General features: G+C 49.9%; 1 pseudogene; it reads right to left on the reverse strand.

The window, feature by feature from the left end:
- Positions 1–1,533: 1,533 nt before the first annotated feature.
- The window catches only part of LOC144164779 (uncharacterized), a 30,258-nt pseudogene continuing 10,778 nt past the window's right edge, over positions 1,534–21,013 (reverse strand).

Below are 21,013 nucleotides of genomic sequence, written 5' to 3' on the forward strand. Positions count from 1 at the left end.
GTGTGTGTGTGTGTGTGTGTGTGTGTGTGTGTGTGTGTGTGTGTGTGTGTGTGTGTGTGTGTGTGTGTGTGTGTGTGTGTGTGTGTGTGTGTGTGTGTGTGTGTGTGTGTGTGTGTGTGTGTGTGTGTGTGTGTGTGTGTGTGTGTGTGTGTGTGTGTGTGTGTGTGTGTGTGTGTGTGTGTGTGTGTGTGTGTGTGTGTGTGTGTGTGTGTGTGTGCGTGCGTGCGTGCGCGTGCGCGCGCGCACACACACACACAGCCGTGTGTGTGTGTGCACACACACACACACTGTGTGTGTGTGTGTGCACACTGTGTGTGTGCACACACACACAGCGGCCGTGTGTGTGTGTGTGTGTGTGTGTGTGCACACACGCACACACACACACGGCCGCTGGATCAAAGCGCACAAGGTGCGGCCTGCTGCGTACGCCGGAAACAGCGGGAGAGCATTGGCCTGCCACCGCGGCGCCACCGGTCAAGGACAGTGAACAGCGGCGGAGTAGCGATGCGCGCGCGAATTCCCGTGATGTTTTAAAGGCGCTCGCGACTCTTCGTGTTGCAAGCGGACACTTTGAATTTGTTATCCGCTCAGTGCTTTGTTCTACGCCACAACGGGACCTATTCCCTTGTGGCAAATGGTTTATCGCTACTAAAGGAGACGGAGTGGCCTCGACTAAGCCAGCCCGCCCCGGCGGCAGTAAACTTTAAATTCATGCTTATGACAGGTTTGCGCCGTCCTCAGGCCACAGGGTTAATACACGTATGTCATATTATTTTACAAAAGGACTTGAAAGAACTTTCACAGACCCCTTTTATGGTATTTAAATATAGCACAACGTTTTAGCTTCTCGTTAAAATCACTTTTGAATAAAGGCCATGATTTTATGTTTGCCTTTATCCGCTGGCGCGACAGTGCATTACATAAGCTTTCAATTCATTCTACAGTATTTTAGTAGCTGTAATAACTCTAAATTAGCATCCTTCTGCATATTTTCCGTTCGACGTTAGTTGAATGGGAAATTATGATGATCATTGTGGGGTTTAACGCGCCGACGCAACGCAGGCGATGAGGCGCGCCGTAGTGGAGGGCTCCGGATTAATTTTGACCACCTGGGGATCTTTAACGTGCGCCGAAATCTCGTACACACGGGCGTTTTTGCTTTTCGCCTCCATCAGAAAAGCGGCCACCGCGGCCGGGAAACGAACCCGCGACCTCGTGCTCAGCAGCGCAACGCCTTAGCCACTGAGCCACCGCGGCGGGTAATGGGACATTATGTCTTCTTTCCTGTGCATGTGGAAATAATGAAAATGCTGGGTATTGTGCTTACAATGAAACGTGCGTTTATTAACTGAAGCTCTACAATCTCTAAAAGATCAGTAAATTTTCTAATACAGCAGAACAATTTTGCTTGCATTATAAAGTAAAAAAAAGTGGAGTTGCCATGGTCCTCAAAGGCGTACAACTTTTCTGGAGAGGGGTTTGTGTGCCAGCCTTACCAGACGTTGCACAGTGGCACTCACATTCCCTGCCCAGTTAGCTAGTAGTGGTCAAAGCAGCTTTTCTTAAAAAAAAACATCACCGAGGTGGTTCGTGTGCTGAGGGCTGCTCGAACCACACCGTAGTGCAGGGCAAATAACAAAATGTGGGAGGAGGGCTGAGTGAAGAAGTTTACACAGATTTCCACTTCTTCGAACTTCAGTGTCTTTCATCACTTCACTGACAAAGTCGCATGTGAGTTTGCAAATTTTCACGATCATCATGTTGGGATACCGAAGTTGTCCGTTATCAATTTTCCTTACTGAATCGTAGATGCTGCCACACGGTTTCGGCTCTCGCAGGAGAACCTTGCATGATTCACAGGGCAACTGCAAATAATAAAATCAAGCCAAGTAAAATTTGCCCCAAAAGTACTATGCGACGGAGTATGTAGGCTGCTTTGTTATTTCGCTTAGCTAAAGAAAAATATTATCGAAATTTCGTAACAGTGGGGAATGGATCATCCCGCGGCAAAAAAGAGTGGTATACACGTATATCTGGTGTGGACCCTTACAGTGGTCGCACACCGGCGGGGCGGGACCCGCGTCCTGATTCGGGCCGGAACCCTGTCTGCGGGCTGACCTGAGTTTTTCCTCACTCCAGGTCAGCCTGGAACTCTGCCCTTCGTTTTTAATGCCGAAAGGGAGGGCAAAAGGAGAAAATAATGAGAAAGAGGGAGAACTGCTGATTCACATATTATGGCTAACATTCGAGGAAGGCGAAAGTGAAGTGAACATTGTTTACGACTGGCTGACGGGCTAGCGCCGCGTTCGAAAGAATGCAGTAAATAATGCAAAGCTTAAAAATAACCGTCCTTCCCTTCTCCTCACATGCACGCGCGATGTAGCCGGCCAGTTATGATAGGCGTGCTAGTTCGAGGTCATCCGGTACAGCCAGCGAAACATTTAAAACTTCCAGCTCACAGGAAAGCCGCTTAGTACCGAGGATGACCGCAAGTGGCACGGCCGCGGTGTTGGCTTCTCGGGCTTTGAGTTTTAGAGGTGCATTTGTTTCGGAGCTATGGGGAGCGTTTCCACTCTTAGCAGCTCGGAGGATTCCAACCTGGGGAAAAAAGTGCGTAGGTTACATGGGTGTGCTCTCCAACGGGCACCAAATATACCTTTAACAGCTTTTCGGCTCTCAAGACCGCGGTTCTTGCATCAACTCTGTCGTTGCCTCTGTTAAACTGTCGAAAGCAACTGAAGAGGGACTCCACGGGGTAGCTGTTCAAGGCACGGGTCAAGACGTAGCGAAAGCTGGAAAAAAGTTTGTTTGATACCTAAGTCGTACACATATACGTAACTGCGATAAAAGCTATAAAGGTGAAAAAAGGGAAACCTACTTGTTGTCTAATAGATGTTGAATCAATGCCACAGTTGACCTTGTGGGGATCGCGACTTTCACGCGAACCCCTTTTCTGGCTAGCTTCCCGTTGCGGCCGGCGTGCACACGCGCCTCGCTCACGCGACGGGAACCATACGGGAGGGCGCCAGCGGCCGGACGGTTTGTTTCCGCCCTGGTGGAAGCGTTGACCCTTTTCCCCTTTGCCTTACCCGAGAACCAGTTCTTCCTCGATACTAGCGCCACCGTAAGGCGAAGTCTGGTGGGACGTAGCATGACGAGGGGACGCTCTCTTGTCTTGGGGATCCGGTAGCGCGCGGACGTTTCGGCGCGCTGGTCCTGACCTGGGGAACGCGCCACAAAGGACGCGTCCGGACGAGCTGGGAGACTGCACCCGCGCTCGCACGAGCAGCGCTCCGCTGCTCCGGTATGCAATCGGTGAGTCGAACCATCTCGATCTCTAGCGTTGTTTAATGCCTCGCTCCCAATGTTACCGTTATGGCCTACGATCAGTCTGCATGCAGTGTATTTGATTTGCACTTTGCAATAAATGCTGCCATTGATGTTTTGCCCTCGCCGCCTCCTGCCTTTGTCTGTCTCCGCAAACAACGGACCCGTCCGCAGCCTGCGCTCGCAAGGAATGTTTGCTGAGTGCGGATGGCTGCGGGGTGGGAAATCACTAGTGTGTGAAATGTAGAACCCCACATCTGGCGCCCCAACGTGAGGCCTTGTTTGCGGAGACGAGCAGGAGGCACGGCAGCATCCTTTGTTCTGGCGTCGGACGATCCGAGCACAGACAACAGACTTCAGGCCTAACTGATTAGAGCGAGTTATTAGCAGAGGCCAACTTTCCTGAGAGTGAGGCGAATTATTTATTGCTGCGGCGTTTTTAATTTGTTAAGCGCCGAGTTTGCAGCAATCGTGTGTATGGCAGGACATCGCGGCCAGTTAACACGTGGTCTCCGACTTTTTGTCGGGACGTTGTTGTTTATGGAAACGAGGGTTTCCGAGTTTGCATCCATGCGAGGCCGGGAGCCCGCGCCGTTGTGTCAGCCCGAAGTGAGAGTGTACGGAAGCTGCAATTTGGGTCCGAGTTTTTCTTTTTGTTTTGTCGACTCCGGGAGTCGAGGCTCTGGGAGCCGTGTGGCTGGGCCACGTGTGCCGCAAAAGGCTAGCTGGTATTGCAGCCTGGCATGGGCGCTCCGATACTGCGGAATGCGGTAGGCGCCGCTCGCTCATAAGCTGCTTGTGTTGCAGCGAGCGTGTAGGACCCTAAAAAGCAGATGTCTCCTCACGGCTGCACGTACGGGCACGTTCAGGGTTTCTTTCGTTTGGTCTGTTTTATTTTGTTGTGTTTTTGGATGCGGGTCTTTTGCCGAAGTGAGTGACCCGAAGGCTTTCACAGCCGGTCCTCCCGGAGAAGGCACGACCTTGGGAACAATGCGAGGGCGCATGGAGCGCTCCCCCTCTTTTGTTGATCGCCTCGCGCGAGAGAAAGGAATCTCTCCCGCCTCAGGAAAGACTTGCTTTGACCCCTCGCTGCTTGAAAAACTGCTTTCCGCAGCGTAGTTGTTTTTGTTGTCGCGCCACGCGGGCGACGGGACTGAAGGGGGGCCTTATCCCTCTTCCACTGACGGGGAGAATTACGCGAGGCAAACTTTGCGCCCGCTGATTGTAACGCCGCAGGAGCCCTCTTGTTCGGCTCGAGAGACCAAGCTCTGTTCACGTAAACTAAGCGCCAGTGTGTTGAAACGTATTTCAGCATTTTTACGCAAGCGGTGTTCATGTGTGTGAACATAGGGCTGTCGTTGGGAGCAAATACTGTTTCCGCGTTCATGTGTATGAATGAAGTGTTACTGATGCGAGCAAATACTGCTTTCGCATTTGTGTGGTTAAGCATCGCGCCGGGCGGTCGATGCGACCGTGTGTGTTCTTTGTGCCCTGTACCGTATAGGGTTAGAACAGGTTCTAGCTCTGTGGACATTTCCAGAGCGGTTGCATTGCTGAGAAACTTAGCAGCTGAACCATCGGATTGTGTCACGTTATCGATGCAATCGAGTTCGTATTTTCCCTACCCTGCACGCTGCAGGGTTAGGACAATTTGGCGTGCTTTGTTGACGCTAACAACCTGGTAATTATGCCGAAGCCTTGGCAGTTGTGATATTCGACATCGAACCACATGATCGATGGGATCAAAGGGCTACTGCAGCCTGTTTTTTCCTGCCCTATACATTGTAGGGTTTGGACTATTTATTGGGCTTTGTTGACATTAACAGAGCGATGGCAATGCTGACAACTCGGCAGTTGTCGTTAGGATCGCGCCACAAAGGCGGTGCGATCGGAGAGCTATTTTTTCTGCCGTACACTGAAGGTGCGGGGAGTTTCTTTGTGCAGCTAAGCCACCCCGGCTTGGACCACATGACGGAGCGTGTTTATGCTGCTGTCTACTGTTCCGGGCGAGCTGCCGAGCCTGCTGAAGGGGTGCGGTGCGGCATGCCGTCACCAGCCTGGCTGAGAGAGTCGGCAGTCTGGTCGCTCGGCGGCCACGGGCCATCACGGATGTGCCGCCACTTGAGCAACGCTTGCTTGGGTTGGCTGGTGCGATTCTTCCCGGAGCTACCCGCCTGCAGACATCAGCGGGCGACGACCGGGCCTGCTGGTACACTACCAGCGGTGGCATTGGACGAGTGGAAGCCGGCGTAGGCAACACGATGCAGTGACTAACGATTTAATCGACGAACGAACTTTTCGTCGCCTCTAGTCCTGTAGTCAGCTCTCACCGGCGTACGCAAGGAATTTAGGAGGGAGGGATGTGGGGATCGCGACTTTCACGCGAACCCCTTTTCTGGCTAGCTTCCCGTTGCGGCCGGCGTGCACACGCGCCTCGCTCACGCGACGGGAACCATACGGGAGGGCGCCAGCGACCGGACGGTTTGTTTCCGCCCTGGTGGAAGCGTTGACCCTTTTCCCCTTTGCCTTACCCGAGAACCAGTTCTTCCTCGATACTAGCGCCACCGTAAGGCGAAGTCTGGTGGGACGTAGCATGACGAGGGGACGCTCTCTTGTCTTGGGGATCCGGTAGCGCGCGGACGTTTCGGCGCGCTGGTCCTGACCTGGGGAACGCGCCACAAAGGACGCGTCCGGACGAGCTGGGAGACTGCACCCGCGCTCGCACGAGCAGCGCTCCGCTGCTCCGGTATGCAATCGGTGAGTCGAACCATCTCGATCTCTAGCGTTGTTTAATGCCTCGCTCCCAATGTTACCGTTATGGCCTACGATCAGTCTGCATGCAGTGTATTTGATTTGCACTTTGCAATAAATGCTGCCATTGATGTTTTGCCCTCGCCGCCTCCTGCCTTTGTCTGTCTCCGCAAACAACGAACCCGTCCGCAGCCTGCGCTCGCAAGGAATGTTTGCTGAGTGCGGATGGCTGCGGGGTGGGAAATCACTAGTGTGTGAAATGTAGAACCCCACAACCTCGTTGTCATTATCGTTGCCTCGCATGTTTCTTTCGTCGTTTTATTTTTTGTTGTGCAACAGAAAGCTAGATTTCCTCGATATACGTGACGAAGTCTACTTCTAGCCACGAAAGACGGTCGTCGTCGATCAAGTAGAATGGTTCTTCACTTTGACAGCGCGGCTTCAAAGCGCCAATATTGTGAAGGTCATACCACTTCGACACCATTTTCATGAATGAGATGGTGGGCAAACAGTCCTGCAATTCTGTCGCATCAGGGTGGCATTGCGGGTTTTCTTGTAGGAACTCAAGCGTTGCTATTACAACTGGGGAAAAAACTTGGGTAGCCCTTGCCACTTCCATCTTTTCTAGTTTGTACGGTTCAACGTGTGACTGTGTTAGGAACCGCACTGGCTTTACGAATAGCTGTGACTGAATGCTGAGTAGCCTCTTCAAGTACCGTCCACCTTGAATTAGATTACCTCCATCCATCATCTCTCTTTCCACAAGATTATTTCTGAGGTTCTTGATGAGGTGATTCGGATCAAAAGACAAAAAAAGAGGATCACCTTGTCTCAATGGATGTGGCACTACATGCACAAGCGTTCTGTCCTGGGAAAGGCTCTTTAAGAGCGCAACATTTGAGTGGTGATTGTCGGTAACAATCCTTGTCAACGGAAACCCACATCATCGACTGCCTTCATGGCATTCATTGACATAGAACGAAGTTGCTCACTTCTGAGGCATCGGGTAAAGAAGTACCCAACTGGTATTACATAGGCAGTTGATAGCACTCGGAGTATGAAGAACAATAACCTGTTTGACACTTCAGGTGTTGCACATAATTGCTGTTCCGGACCCATGTCAACGAGGACGAAAACCTTATCAAGTTGGCGATCATACATAAGTTTCTGCTGTTCGCCATTTCATCTATGATTAGGGAGCAGAAGATTTCTTATTCGACTTGTAGCGCTTGAAACTCCGCGCGGAGGCGTTCTGCTATGAGTGATGTGACGCCTATTTTATCTGTTGAGTGCCCGATGTACTTCTGTAGTGTGGCACGACAAGGCAACTTGAACAGGCCTCTTGTTCTTACATACTCGTAACCTTTGTTGGAGCACGCTTTCCAGAGCACGCACTCCCTCAGAATTGATTCACTGTACGCTGGCTTCTTGGAAGCGAAATTCGACACTTGATTCTTGATAAATTCGGCGGTTCTATGGCCTTCGTCTGCGGCTCTGAGGAAAAGTGCTGAGGAAAAAATGTTTTGAAGAACGACTTAGAAATACTGATGGCCGGAAATTCGCGGCCAGATTATTACGGCCTCCCTTTACCCCCAATTCAAAAGGTCAGCTTCAAACAACTAAAAAAATACCTTAAGGAGTAGACCCACTATTAAACGTTCATAACTTGATTAGGCTCTACTTAATGGAGTACTGACATTAAACATCAAAGCTGCGATAACTAGCGAAAATTTTCCTTTGTATCTAAAGATTTGGATAGCAACCGTTCAGTAAAACATATTTTAAAACAATTGTAATCACTGGATGCGTCAGAAAGCTCAGAATGAATACCCTGTTGAGACTGCCGTAAGCAAGACGCTTGGAGTGCCTCGCCATGCATTTCGCCCCAACCTGCCGACATCAGGGCTACAGTGACTTAACCAGCACATCGGCTGCTGATGGCGAATTCTGCACAGCCTTGTGTATCCTGTCACAGTTTCGAACTGATCTCGTGCGGCCTAGGCGCGTGCGACCACGGCCAGCTTGGGCGTGCTCACTCACTCAACGCGCACGTCCAGTCTGACCATGATGCAACGAGAAGTGACATCAAGACTGCCACTCTCTCATGGCCGCCGCCTTGGTGTTCGCTTTGTCGAAGCCGAAACTGCCACGACTAAACAAGACTCAAAATAATTATTTACCGTGCGGTTAACCATCCAATGTTCCCTTCTATTGTTTAATTCCAATGGCAGATCCGGAGCACTTTCGGAGCAACTTTTCTGCTCTGTCTGGAGCAGACGCATTCTGATGGAAGATCGGGAGCAACCAAATACTGTTCCAATGGCAGATCGGGAGCACCGTCGCAGCCGAGATCGCTCCGTGGAGCAAGAAAAGTTGCTCCGCCGAAATCTGCGGAGTCGGCAGGAACTCACTAGGGCGCTTACGTTTGCCGCGTGAGGTCGCCAACGTCGCCGACGTCTGCGCTTCCGGCCAGTGCTCGCTTTGGGACGGTCTGTCTGGCCAACAACAGACCGAGGGCGTGACGTCACAGCCAAAAGTCACGTGATAAAGACATTTTCGTCACTTCCTGGACCATGGGCTTTTTTTTTACTTTTATCGCGAAGGCACTGCGCAATGCATTAAGAAGCTATGCGCTGCGGTAAGGTGTTTTTATCACTATTGTTCAGGTGCGTACGCCCTTCCGCAGCGGTAGGTTCGCTTTGGCGTTTGTTTGATGCCCGAGTTTGTGTCAACGTAGCCGAGAGTCAACGTCGTGGACGGTTGCTTATATGATTGTTAAGTGTAGCGTCGAGCTGTTGGTTGATGAACGCGCCGCGTATCTGCTTCAAGCGTGTTGCACATGTTGCCTGTTCGGCAGTCACTGACTCCACCATAACTCCGCTGTGGTACCAGTACCAGGCCCATAAAAAGTTTGGATTACCGATCGACCACCGCTAACTAGCGCCGCTTTCACCGCTAGCGCTGACAGGCTTTGCCGCAATGCACCTGTGACGTGCGGCTAAAGAACATGAGGAGAGAGAGAGAGAGAGAAAACATCTTTATTTGTCCTGCAAACGCGACGCGGCCTCACGTCGTGTCAGCCGGCCACTCGGCTTCCGTCACCTACTCATGCCTACCCCCGGGTGGGGGTGACACTTTCGCGTGTTGAAGCTTGAGGGCGTCCGACACTTGCTGGACGGCCATGTGTTGTATGACGTAGTCTTTGCACGCCGCCGCACTGACAAGGTACGGCGGGAACGTCTCTGCTGCACTGGCCTCGCTCGGGTGTCTTCTGCAGTCCCACAGGATGTGGGCCGCCGTGACCCTGTCCTTCTTGCACATCACACACACATCACTGGGGTACACCTCCGGGCATATGTGTTTGGCTATTACTGGCGTCATCAGCGCACGTGTTTGCAGCTGCCTAAACACCACTGCTTCGCGTCGCGTCAGCTTAGGGTGGGGTGGGGGTAGCGTCCGGCGGTTAGTCCGGTACCACTCCAGGGTGTCCTTGTAGGTGGTGAGTGGAACCACCTCGCCGTTTTCCTCCGCCGCAAGTTGGGGGCTCGGGCTCGCGCCGCGGCTGGTGAACGCGCGTGCCGCCCGGTCCGCCTCCTCGTTGCGGTTCAATGAAGGAGTTGAAAAAATATGAGCACTACAAGAACAACGGACGAGAAAGGCAAGCAGCTGGCGTATTTGTCATCCGTTCTTTTCATAAGCTGTTGATGTAGCGCTGATATTTTTTTTATTTTGTCAATATCATACACCAACTCAACAAAACACATTTCGGAGAAAAAGGTGCTTTAGGAGAGCACTTTAATTTGAAAATATTTGTTCCTATTAAAAGTTATTCCAATAAAACAGCTTTAAAAGCAGAATTTCATATCTTCGCAGCCCTGGTCTCCACAGAAGCTCCTATAATAAATACAACTAGGAGGGTTGCGGGCTTTTAGTTCAGACATTTTGTAGTGGTATCAAATATTATTTCATTTCGTACCGAGTGCCTATAGCATGGCAGAAAAAAAAGGAAGCAGCAGCACTAACTCGGACAAGCTGTTTTGATACCACAGTTGAAATAAGGTCAAGTGGCAGGCTTTATCCATCATGCACAAGAACGGAACCGATGGCTGTTTATTAAGTGGATGGCCTCTCCTGGTTTACTTGGCTTCCTTTGCATTCTGGCTGCCTGTTTGTGAAATCTACCCCTGGGTATTCTAATTCCTGTGTGCTGGTAGTGTTGTTCCTCATAGAACAGTATTGTAGTAATGATGTACACTGTCTGACCTTTGAATAAACTCAAGATGCAGGTTGCATACATAGGGTTGGGCGGCGGGTAATAGGTTTAATTTGATTAACTGGCTAGCTTGGATCTGTTAATTAATCAATTAATCGGAAGTGTTGGTTTCGAAAGAAAAATGGCCAAACATAATATTTTAATGGAATCCATACAATAATAATAATAATAATAAAATTAATAATTATAAAATGCTTCTCCATCCCAGCAGTTTTAATTGCTATCATCTCTGAGCATACTTGCATTGTTTTCTGTTGTAACGTCAGGCAGGTTATTTGAACGCAAATATGGTCCTCGGCATGCACACACTTTCAACGCGGTACTCCTGTTTCGGTTTGCTCACAAGACTTCGACCGAATAAAAAATTAATCGCAACTAAAGCATTCACCGGAAAGTTGATCGATCAATCGCCCACACCTAATACATAGTCCATTCAAAAGCTACCCATAATATTCAACGAGCCGCAATTTGTGCCTTTTGTAATTTGCACTGGGGACAAAAATTAAAATTTGCCACAATGTGCTGCAAACTCCTCAAACACGTCAGACACAGTAATGTAAAAGGGATCACCAGCACTTTTTTTTTCAGTGGATGTGTTGGTAGTAGCTGAATTGTTTTTGTACCACCTTCAGCAGTTATAAGGGCACAGTGCATTCCCATTAGGTGAAGCAGAAACCACTGAATGAAGATATTTACTTTCCCTAAGGTCACTGCATGCAGTTTTTCTCTTCTAATAAAGCCTTTGCACTTTATTGAGTATAGGAGCCGCACCACCATGCATGATAGTTTTCATATACAGTGCCGTTACCTAACTCTGTGCTTGTTATGTCGGCTCAGAAAAAACTTCACTGAAACAAACATTGAAGCCAACTTTTGTTCTGAGGCGTTGTTGCACCCAACACTAACTTTTTTACAGGAAATTCAATTGCAATAAAAAGTTGTGCCCAAACAGCCTCGTATCTTTTCCCATTTCTTTTGTGCATTATATAATACTCGCTTTTTCTCCATAGATGTTAACTCTGGATGGTTAGTGTTAGTCTCACTTGTAGCTTACGGCCTAATTATTAGGTGAAGCCATGCAGAATTTTAGTGGGTGATGTACTGGATCTGTCATGTAGCTGACCAACGTGAACTTTTGGGCGACTTTACACGTGTAAAGTGCAAAATTTGGATGAGACAAAGAAGGATGACATGACCAAGTGCTACTTCCAACTAGGATTTATTGGTCAAATACACTCGCATATATACAGGCAGAATTTTGACAAGACACAAAGGATGACAGGAACAAGTGCAACTAAGTATTACTCGTAAAGTACAATCGTGTATATACAGAAACCATGCGAACATCAGTAAAAAAAGCAAATTATATCACCCAAAACAGTTATGCACAGGCACATGATAATATTTGTGACGCAGCTCATGCCCTGATGTACAAACTATAACTAGAGATCGGTACTTTATGCGAAATTCCCATTTGTTTCGTCGAGTCTCTGTAACCTTTGTTCAACATATAAGCACGAACTACAGGAATATAATTAATCAACGGTTGATAGTGCCTATAAGGGCCTATTTTTAGATTCTTGTTCATATTGGCTTTTTGTTGCCCTAAAATGCCTTTTCAGGCTTGTCGAGTTCGTTTTACGTATGCCCCCAAACATACCATCACAGTCAACTCTTTAGAACCTATACCTGCTATCAATGTGCAAAGACATTGTGAAAATTCACAACTTAGTGACTCATGCATATGGATTTCTGTGGACAGGGGATCACATGTGTCCAGATTGAAAAAGTGTGAGGGCCACTCCAACTAGAAGCCTTTGGACAGAAACTTCCTCCTCTCGGAAACAGTGCAAGGAAGGGAGCAGATGCATCGGCAACTTTGAGGGCAGAGATTTTTTAGTCTTAAGAAAGCAGAAGGACCTGAAGGCAGTAATTTGGCAAGGAGTCTGTTATGGTGAGGGGGAAATGTGGTTGGCAAAGTGGTTAGACGCATTCAGGCTGTGTCTCTGCAATCACCGGATAGAAATATTGAACATATTGACCATGAATATGCTGGAATACTCAAATCATCTTCCTGCCCCGGTGCGTTACTGCGCTGATTTAGCTAGTGTACATGTTTCTTCCTGCGTTGAGCATTTGCAGTTTTGACAGCACAATGCACAGCTGAGAGTTCCAAAGCCGATTGGAGTGACAATAGCATGAGTGCAGGAGACTATTGGCATCTTGATGGGGATGGCTTGCATAGGTCACTCTTCCTTCTCTCAGTGGAATGGCTGCTTCTATGGGCAACCCAAAGTCGCTCTCGGAAATAGTAGTCATGGGTGTATAACGCCATGGGAAAAGGTGTTTTGGTTAGGGAAGGTGTAGTGTTTCAGTTTCGGTTTCGATTTGGTTTATGTTGTCTTTACTTGCCACCAGGTGACCTCTGTATATATATGCATGCCTCTGAATAAAAGTTCAGTTTTTTGGTTGGTGATCGTCGACGACAGTGGTCGCTTCGTCATCCTTCTGCGGCTTCCGCCGCGATATAACAATGGCGACGAGGATGCGTCTTTTTCGGGGGGCGTAACCACGCCTGCACTTTTTCGACGCCATGAGCTGCATCGGGCTTGCTCCGCCGCCCCCGTTCCTGCCTGAACCCGGCCGCCCTCCTCTTCCGTGGACGCAATGGCACCACATTTTCGAAAACTACCTACTGGCATCCGGAGCGTCCGAATTTCCGCCCGAACGTCGCAAGGCCCTGCTGTTACACAGCCTCGGCGTTGAGGGTCAACGTGTCTTCTCCAGTCTACCGCTTCCAACGGATGCCTCCCAGACCGGTGAGTCAACCGCCGACGACAAACTTACTGAAGCTAGCAAGGCCGCCGCCGTTCAGCCTTCTGTTTACGACGAAGCTGTAGCGACTTTAAAGCAACATTTCACAAGCTCAAGTAATGTCGTCGTAGAAAGGCACCGCTTTCGCCGTCGCATTCAGCAACCAGGGCAGTCTGTCCAGGAGTACGTTGCGGCACTACGTGCGCTCGCCGCTGCATGTTCTTTTGCTTCACCTGAAGACTCGCTTCGTGACCAGTTCGTGGAAGGGGTCTCGTCCCAGCACATTCGCGAACGCCTTCTTCTTGAGGGCTCCACCCTCTCGTTCTTCCGAGCAATACAATTAGCGTCACAAATCGAACAGGCTAGTGAGGACCTTCGAGAAATAGCTTCAGGCACCGTGCAGCGTATATCAAAAAGCTCTCGCTCAACGCCGCACGACCGCAGTCGAAATGAACACTGCCCCCGTCCTTCGCGTAGCGACACGCCTCTGCCTGCACCTCGTACCGGAACGCGCCCGCATCCCGACACCCACCAACCTGCTTCATGTACGCGCCCACCCACCTCTTCTTCTTACTGCTACCGTTGTGGTTCGCGCCAGCATCGTGCCGCGTCATCCCGCTGCCCAGCGAAAGGTCAGCGTTGCTATAATTGTGGGCTCATTGGGCACTTTAGTTCAGTATGCAAAAAGAAGCAACAGGACGTTCCTGTCCGCGAGCTTAGCGACCAGAATTTGCCCGACGAAGCTGTGAGCATTCTGTCGGTGACCGCATCCAGCCGTGCCGGTATTCACGTCGAGGTAACAGTCGGGCATGCGCCGTTAACATTTCTTATCGACTCGGGCTCCTCGGTTTCCATTCTGGCGGGTGATCTTTTCGATAGGCATTTTGCCGGGCATGCGCTGCTGCTCGCGCCCCGTGTGAAGCTGCTAGATTACTCGAAACAAGCTATCCCCGTGCGAGGATGCTTTTTATCGAAGGTTGTATACAAGGAACGCGAAGCGTCGGTTCTGTTCTACGTTGTTTCGCAAGGCACATCGCTGCTAGGTATTGACGCCATTAAGGCCCTTCAGCTCCAGATTGACGGCTCGTCCCTCCGCTGCCTTGAGACTACCGCGTCAACTACCAGTGCTACCGACGTACAAGCCCCAGGCCAGGAAACAATTTCAACTGCATGCCTTCCAGCAGAGTTGTGCAATGAGTTTGCGTGTCTTTTCGACACCAGCCTCGGCCTAGCCAAGGGTTTTGTGCATCGTGTCAAAGTTCGGCTATCAGTTCCGTCTACTGTAGCAAAACTTCGCCGCCTTCCCCTTTCACTCCGAGCTCCGGTATCGGAAGAACTTCGTCGGCTCGGGCAGTTGGATGTGATAGAGCGCATTAATGCGTCAGAATGGGTCTCTCCGATTGTTGTTGTTCAAAAGAAGGATGGAGGCATTCGTGTTTGTGTCGACTTGCGGGAGCCTAATAAGGCCATAGTGACGGATAGCTTTCCTCTTCCACACACCGAAGAACTCCTCCACAGTCTAGTTGGGGCAACTCATTTTTCGAAGCTTGACCTCGCATCAGCCTACCACCAGGTTTTGCTCGATCCTGAAAGCCGTGATTTGACCGCTTTCATTACTCACGATGGTCTCTAACGCTTTAAACGCGTGTGCTTCGGGTTGGCGTCCGCCCCCGCTGCATTTCAACAAATGATGTCCAAAATCCTTCAAGGATGCTCTGGTGTTCTCTTCTATATCGATGACATCATTGTGTTTGGGAGAAATGAAAAGGAACACTTGACCAACCTGATCGCTGTACTACGGCGCATTAAGGAAGCCGGGCTCAAGTTAAACGACAAGTGCGTGTTTGGCGTACAAGAACTTTCCTTCTTGGGACACAAGATCACTGCGCAAGGCATTTCTCCACTGCCGGAAAAAATTTCTTTCATTATAAATACTCCTGCGCCAACTGATGCTACTAGTCTCCGTTCTTTTCTTGGTCTGGTCGAGTATTACGCCAAGTTTGTTCCCAGTCTTGCTGATGTGGTAGAACCTATGCGAGCTCTTCTCCGAAAGAACCAACCATTCATTTGGACTGATGCGGTAGATGCCAGTTTCGCCAAAATAAAGTTTCTGCTCTCGTCCAGCCAAGTTCTGCAGATGTTCGATGCGTCCCTTCCGGTCGTAGTGTCCACTGATGCGTCCGATTGCGGACTGGGTGCTGTTCTCCAGCAGGTCGATGGCCACAGGTTGCGAACTGTTTCCTTTGCTTCGCGAACGCTTTCACCTGCGGAGAGGAAATACGGAGTGGGAGAGCGTGAAGCGCTTGCGTGCGTTTGGGCATGCGAGCACTGGCATACGTACTTGTGGGGACGGCATTTCACGTTGCGCACAGACCACCAAGCCTTGGTCTCTCTCCTCTCTTCGCAAGGTACTGGCCGCCGCCCCCTTCGCATCGCACGCTGGTCGGAACGGCTACTTCGCTATAACTATACTGTAGAGTATCGGAAAGGGTCCGAAAACCAGGTAGCGGATGCCCTTTCTCGCCTTCCAGTTCCGTCTCCGCAGGAAGATGCGTCATTCGAGGAGGTTGTCCTTTGTTGAATTACCTTGCCTCACCAAGGAGCAGTTTCAACAGGCCCCTCGTGAAGACTGCAACTTGAAGCTAGTCGCGACTTATGTCGCCACATCTTGGCCTGCACATAAGACGCTCTCAAGCGAACTTCAGCCTTTCTTCTTGGTGCGCGGAGAATTGTCGGTCGTTGACAACTTGCTCCTGCGCGGAGAACGAATCGTCGTTCCTTTGTCTCTCACGCCGCATGTAATCGCTGCTGCCCACGAAGCTCACCCGGGTATAGTTCGGACAAAAGCTCGACTAAGAGAAAGGTTCTGGTGGCCAGGCATGGATAGACAGGTGGAACTTTCCATCCAGAACTGCAGAATATGTCAGATGGCTGACAAAAGTGCGAAGACTGCTGCTACTCCTTTGCAGCCAGTACCCTTGCCAGAACGCCCATGGGAGAAGCTGGCCGTTGACATCGTCGGCCCTCTGCAGAGAGCACCGCACGACTGCAGATACGCCATTACACTCATCGACTACTTTTCGAAATGGCCAGAAGTTCAATTCTGCAGTGAAGTGTCATCCCGCACCGTCATAAACTTTTTGCTTTCGGTGTTCTCCCGTGAGGGTTACCCGGACGTGATAGTATGCGACAATGGGCCCCAGTTTGCCTCTGCGGAGTTCACAAAGTTCCTCAATAATCGCGCCATCCGTCTCGTGCACTCTTCCATTTACTACCCTCAAGCGAACGGACTTGTAGAGCGGTTCAACCGTGTCTTCAAGGATTTCGTACAGGTTGCAATGTTAGAGCAACGTCCGCTTCGTCAAGCGGTAACAGACTATTTGGCTATATATCGCTGCACGCCACATGCCACTACGGGTGTTGCACCATCCGTTCTCCTACACGGGCGGCTACCGAGAACACGTCTTGACGTTGTGGGCCACCCATCACCAACTTTCTTCAGCGATCCTGCTTCCGAACTCTGTCGTCTACGCCAACGCGTGAAGAGCAAACAAGGGTACAGCAAAGAGTACACAGACCGTCGCAGGGCCGCGAAGAAGACAACAGTGTCAGTTGGTGATTTTGTGCGAATTAAGAAACCCGGAATATCTGCTAAGGGCGACCTCGCGTTTAGCCACCCACAGAAGGTTGTCCACCTACAAGGCCCATCAACGTTCCGGCTTGACGATGGACGAACTTGGAACGCTTCGAAGTTATCTAAGGTACCTGCGCCATCAGCCGCGTGGAATCCGCATCATAACGCTGCCTCCGAACCTGCAACCCCGCCTTGGTCGCCTGAGCGACCCGAGGATCGCTCCTCAATCGCTCAGTCCGAAGCTTCACCAGCTACGCCCACGCTACAAGCTTCAGCGCCAGCTGCGTCGAAGCACCCAGTACCTCAACGTCGGGTCCAGCCACCGAGGAACAGAAGACCTCCGGATCGATACGGGGACCGTGTGTAGCTGGTGTGTTTGTGTGTAGACTGGTGCAGTGACACAACTTGAGTGCTACGTGGACTTTGTTGAGACGTTTCAGTGGTTCTGCAATTGTGTGTTTTTTTGTTATATAGCTGTCGTCGAATGTATGCTGCATAGTTGTACATCAGACATTATTGTGAAGCGCACATGCCATGTGTGGTTGTAAATATTTGTAAATATTGTGTATTTTCGTACTAATACTAATCCACAACAATTACTAACATTGGTCTTTTAAGGAGGGGAATATGTAGTGTTTCGGTTTCGATTTGGTTTATGTTGTCTTTACTTGCCACCAGGTGACCTCTGTATATATATGCATGCCTCTGAATAAAAGTTCAGTTTTTTGGTTGGTGATCGTCGACGACAGTGGTCGCTTCGTCATTCTTCTGCGGCTTCCGCCGCGATATAACAGAAGGGTCGCCATAAAAATAAGAATACAGCGCTATGACCACTCACAGCTGGGTGAACTTCGCTTTGCTGTGATTTATTAAGTTTGTGATGATACTGAGCTGGGTGTGTTCCTTCACTAAGAAAACAGAGGGACGATAAAATACCACGACACTGCAATTGGCTTATCTATTAATATTCTTGTCCTGTACCATCACTGGGTACAATTAGGCCAGGTAGGGCAGTTACAACTGCAGGAGGTGCATATAAGACAGGCTCACCACTTGCTGTAGCTGTAAGGCCTGCGACGTGCAGTTATCGAAATTTACATGCCTTCAGCTTCCCGCTGATTTACGATTTAAAGTTTGCTGTTTTCACCAGTTAGGCAATGTAAAATAGTATGTATGCAATATCTAATAGTATGTATGTAAGGCACTTGTATTTTGAAGCCCGCATTATACAGCTGCCTGCAAGAAATTGCCGCCCGTGCAAGCATCGCACTCAGCCATCAAGAGCGCAGACATCAAGGGCGATAGCAAGCTAAGTGCAATGACTATTCTCGCCTTTACCATAAAACAAATTCTCCGTTAATGGGACTGACCTCTTCAGCTTTCATTAAAGGCGTTCTCTCTCTCTCTCTCTGTCACCGTGGAATTCGTAGATGTACCGAAACACAGTGATCTCGACCACGTCTCGTTTGCGTTTCTGCCTGTCACTGCAATTCAGAAATTCAACAGATTCAGAAATTTCAGATGCAGATTCAGAAATTTAACAGAAGTTAAATTTCTGAATCTCATATCGTATCATGCATAATCACAACCTGGCCCTCTACACCAGCCATCCTCATTGTCTTTGTTTGTTTTTTCTTCTGGTGCTATTCACTTTTAGTATTGACTTTAATCTGTGGTAGCTAACCTTTTTTTTGCGCTCTTTGCCCCAGTTGGCCTTGCGCCATTAAAATGCAACCATCATCATCGTCACTGCAATAACAAGCCGAATGTGGTACGTCCAGCGTGGCACCCCAATGCACACAATCATTTCCACATCACTGAATTCACTGCATCACAGAACGGCATATCCTCGCTTGGTGAACTCTTTTGCTGCATGTTGTTGCTGACGGCAACGTGACTTGTTTTCTTGTAGGATATGGACTTCGCCCTCTATTGTTAGGGAAAAAATCGGTGTCGTCGTGTTGTCGCCGTTTCACTGGCGAGGGCTCATGGTGAGGGCTTCATTCGTGAGCTGGCTAAAAGAAACAGACAACGCGATGCCGAGGGACACTTCGACGATACACTTACTTGATTTAAGTAACCGGCCACGACAACGTATCACGCGGGTATCATCTACGTGGAAAGAAACCAACTCGGGCACAGAAAAAATTCCCAGGGGCAAAATGGCGCAATAACAACAATAAAAAAAGAACGGCGAAGCGACCGTACCACTCACAGACAATGCTTTTGGCAATCGCCTAAACATGCTTTGGCTGAAGCCTTGGGTAAAAATCCTTACCGCAGTGCATGGCTTCTTAATGCTATGCACAGTCCCTTTACATGTGATAAAAGTAAAAACAAACAAAACTCCCACGGCCCAGGAAGTGACGAAAACGTGTTTGCCACGTGACTTTTGACTGTGACGTCACGACCTCGATCTGTTGTTGGCCGGACAGAGCGTCCCGCTCGCCTTCCGTGCCTTCTCCAGCCGCGCAGACCCAGATGAACGCGCCCGCGGGAACCGGACGACGTCTTGAAGGCGCGACGCAAAGAATGTTGGTTATTTCCTGTTCCCGTCACGGTTTGGCACTTTGCTCCGGCAGGAGCGGCTGCACTCCAAAAGCAGCTTCGGAGTACCTGCTCTTCGCGCAGTCGGCGCGCTTCGCAGTGGAGCACAGTGACCGCTACGGATCTGCCATTGGAATTCAACATTGATTTCTGGGTTGCTAGGCACCCATAGCAGTGAGAAACGTAACACGAAAATTTCATACCAGTACTTTTTAAGATATTTATATAGACACACGAACTGCATGCTAGCGGCCCTTTTGGCCAGTTGTTACCCCCATCTATCCACCATTCCTTAGCTGAGCATGAAATACTTGTATAATAATGTGTAAAGTTTAGATTTAACAAGTTTACAAGCTGAGTGATTCGCATTGAACTTTTAACACGAAAGTGTTTTATTCCGGGGTCCACCAAGACTTCACGACGTCATATCCGTCAAGGAAATGACATCGCCAGAAAAAGTTTGACGCGGCTGTACCGGGATTTGAGCCGCGAACTGTTTCGCCCCAACGGGAGTTACAAAACGCGCTCGCGACTGCGCTATGAACAGATTCTTCAATGGGATGACAAACGCGCCTTATATCATTTCCTTCAGATGGTGCTCCCGTCTAAGACAGGCGAAGTGAAGTAGTGCATGATGACGCTGATGAGCTCCGACAGTTGGTGCCTCGACACCAGCGCCTACGTGTACGGAGGACGCGCAGCGTAAGGGCGTAAGCTGCGGGGAAGCCTGTGAAGCAACGAGGCTGACTTGCGAACGTCACGCTCGGGACACGGTCCGCTGCCCCTTTCGCTGCAGCGGACCGTTCACCAAACGATTCGCTGACAACCCGTTAGGTTTCGTTCGCACAGATGGTTTGCGATCACCTGTGGTTTCAGTCGAATTTACGCAATGCTCCGGCGCGTGCAATCTAATGTCTAACGTTTATGCGTTTGAACGATATTGTCACGAAGACAAGGACGATGCAGTTGTGTTGAATGAGAAACACGTTTATTGGAGCGAACTTGTGCTCCCCTAACAACTCAAAAGAATACAGAGGCGGCGAAGCAGCGGTCAACAAAGTGACTTGCACAGGCGAGTGTCGTCGAATCGAATGCCCCGGCGTCCGCACTGCAGGCTTTTTATCTTTTGGCGCGCGTGGTTCTCGAAAGTCGATTCGCATCGAGAAAATAGTAGATCCAAGAAGATTATTCTGGGATGTTCACGTTAGATCGGAATGCTCTCCCTATCACAACAGATAACACATGCGGCACAGAAAGAAAGAATGGAACACGCGCTTCCCTTGGCGCAGAGATAACACAGACCGGCGCAGCCGGGCGGTAAAAGCAAAACACAAATAAACAAACCCAATGTATGGTTCGCGGCATTACCCCCCCCCCCCTCTAAGAGTGCATCGACCCGATGCTAACATAAGCGACAGTCCGAACAAATGAAAATAAATGTTCGTCATCGTCCGTAGAAAGGTTTTAAGCGAACCACGTGGACGACTTCAGGCCGCGTGCGTCGTCGTGATGTGCCGGAGTCACCATCGGGGTTCACTTCGTAGGTAAGTTGGCCAACACGTCGTAGAATCTGGTAGGGCCCGAAATACCGTCGCAGGAGCTTCTCACTGAGTCCGCGTCGTCGGATGGGAGTCCAAACCCACACACGATCCCCTGGTTGGTACTCG

Source organism: Haemaphysalis longicornis, unplaced genomic scaffold (genome assembly GCF_048455015.1).
Source record: "Haemaphysalis longicornis isolate Haplotype H1 unplaced genomic scaffold, Haemaphysalis longicornis Haplotype H1 scaffold_139, whole genome shotgun sequence".
In the NCBI taxonomy this organism is placed as follows: Eukaryota; Metazoa; Arthropoda; class Arachnida; order Ixodida; family Ixodidae; genus Haemaphysalis; species Haemaphysalis longicornis.